Genomic DNA, 2503 nt, shown 5'->3' with positions numbered 1-2503 from the left:
TAGTGTATAGTTTTCCTGAGTTGGTGACATTGAATAAGTGAGAACCACTCTCGACTGTCCTTTGTAGTTGTGTAAATGTAATGAGAGTGTGTTGTTGATGTGTGAGAGGGTGTGATAAGTTGGAGTCAACAGCAATGTCTCCTATATAGGTGTGAGGACTGTCTTCTTCCTTGACATGGTATGTAATATCTATGGACAGTACAAGGGTGATCAGTAAATGTAGAAGACACAGTAGACCAATATATGGTGTCATGTCTGGAATTCTTCATCACACTTTAGCAGGAGAACTTGCTACAAAAGACAAGAAAGATATTTAAAGCTTATGTAGAATTCAACCAAAATAAGACATAAGTATAATGATTTGTGTAAATGTTATTTCTATCTCCAAATATATACATTTAGATTTATCAGAATTCTTTAAAATATCTCAACTTTTCTGTTCTGATGATGTCTTGAATGTGATGTGGTGGCTGAATGGCTGGTATGAAACAAAAACCATGGAACAGTGCAGACCAAAATACCTGGATATTCCAGAGTAGTCTCAATACTGTACTGCTAGAAGTTCAATGTTGAATAAAATTTATATTGATAAGCTCAGCCTAGTATTTTCCTACTGAAGTTAATAAAACCACTTGGAGTGACCGCCTTCCTACATACAGTTAGGGGACCATACTTCACTTGCCATGGTTTCTACATTCTTAACACATTATGGATTTCAAATTACAGAGAGTACAGGGTAAATTTTATCTTGGCACAAACATTAGAGAGGCTGGCATATTCTTGGTAAGACAATCTATGTTTATACATTTATAATGGAAATAAATATCTTGCAAATAGAATGAAGATACACTTTTTGCATAATGTGTTTGAACAGAGATCTCAATAAATTACAAACAAATTCAGACAATATACTGAAATATAAGTTTGAATACAGATTCAAAAATATATATTGTCTATCCAAATGGAAATGAATACATATATACACATCATCATACATTTTACTCTGGACATGAATTAGCGTTTTTAATAGCCTGACATTTTAGGGAAACAGAAAAACCAGTGAATGTTTCAAGAAGCTGAGTAGACCATCACAGATACAAATAGATTGAAAAGTTTGGTGAGTTTAGGAGCTAACTCAGGAGTTTACAAATGGAAGGAGATGGAAGAAACACAATTAGGGTCCAGTCATATGGGCTGAAGTGGTCCACAATGGTTAATATTTACCCTTGACTCTGGCTGGTGCTGAATGACTGCATGGATCAGGTGGTAAGGTACCAGACAACCAGCAGAGTGATCAGTGGTTCATATCCATTAGAGAAATTGGATATAAATTACATCTATGTAATTTAGAGAAGGTTTACCTAAGTGACTGCTAACTATTTCATATGAAAAAGAAACTAAATAAATTTGAGGTTCAGACTGAAGCTAGTAACAATATAAGAATGTCTGATATTGTCTGGTAGGATGTCATTTAGGATTAAGAATTAGAGAATGAAAACAGTTCTATGAGATTAAAGTAGAGATTAATGAAAAATAAATTATAATGAAATTATTATGTAGTATTGAGTGGGGAAAATCTAATTAGGGGAGTTTAAGTTTAGAAAGCTTAACATTTAGGAAATGTTGATTGGATAGAGGATATTTTGGAAATTTAACCATGAAATACTGAATTATATTGACAATAATTATTACAAGGCCTGAAATTTGAGGGGATGGGACTGGTCGATTGCATTGAACCCCAGTGTTTCACTGGTACTTAATTTATTGATCCTGAAAAGATGAAAGGCAAATCAACCACAGTGGAATTTGAACTCAGAATGTAATGACGGATGAAATGCCACGAAATATTTTGCCTGGCGTGCTAACAATTCTGCCAGCTCAGCACCTTAATAATAATAATAATAATAATAATAATAATAATAATAATAATAATAATAATAATAATAATAGTAATAAAAATAATAATAATAAGCATTGTCAGTTTATTATATACAAAGAAATATTTAGTGGATATTTTACAGGTTCTATATATATATATTTATATAACTACAGATGTATATACTTATACAGAAATATTAGTGATCTGTTAGTTGATGAAAAGCTAGAGAAATATAAGGATTTAATAAGTGAATTATTACGACAAAACTGAAAAACTATATTGACGTACATTATTAACACCCAGTCATATTGGCTATCAATTAACATTTTCTGACAGTGAAATAAATATATATACATCTAGTTTGGACTATTTTACAATTAAATTATATATAAAATATATCATAACAACGTATATAGTTTAATATCTCTTGTTGTCTTGTGTGATTCTGAGATTAAAAGACATAATCCAGATTGAAGTAATTGTATTACAATGGCTACTGCAGTTCTTGTTGTTAATGGTGGAAGTGATGACTAGATCTCTCTATCCTCCACTGTCCCAGTCCCTGTGTATATATATATATATATATATACAACATGGCAGACACTTTAGATATTATCCTTACCC

At 31.6% G+C, this 2503-nt stretch overlaps 1 protein-coding gene across 1 annotated transcript in view; it reads right to left on the bottom strand.

Moving 5' to 3' along the window:
• LOC106867365 (protocadherin Fat 4) overlaps nt 1-2503 on the bottom strand; it is a gene marked incomplete at its 3' end in the record, with an annotated part of 101855 nt that overhangs the window by 12071 nt on the left and 87281 nt on the right. The gene's annotated exons all lie outside the window — the stretch shown is intronic.

This window comes from Octopus bimaculoides, chromosome 14, assembly GCF_001194135.2.
Source record: "Octopus bimaculoides isolate UCB-OBI-ISO-001 chromosome 14, ASM119413v2, whole genome shotgun sequence".
Lineage (NCBI taxonomy): Eukaryota > Metazoa > Mollusca > Cephalopoda > Octopoda > Octopodidae > Octopus > Octopus bimaculoides.
The sequence above is the reverse complement of the archived record's forward strand: the minus strand, read 5'-3'. Positions and strand labels throughout refer to the sequence as shown.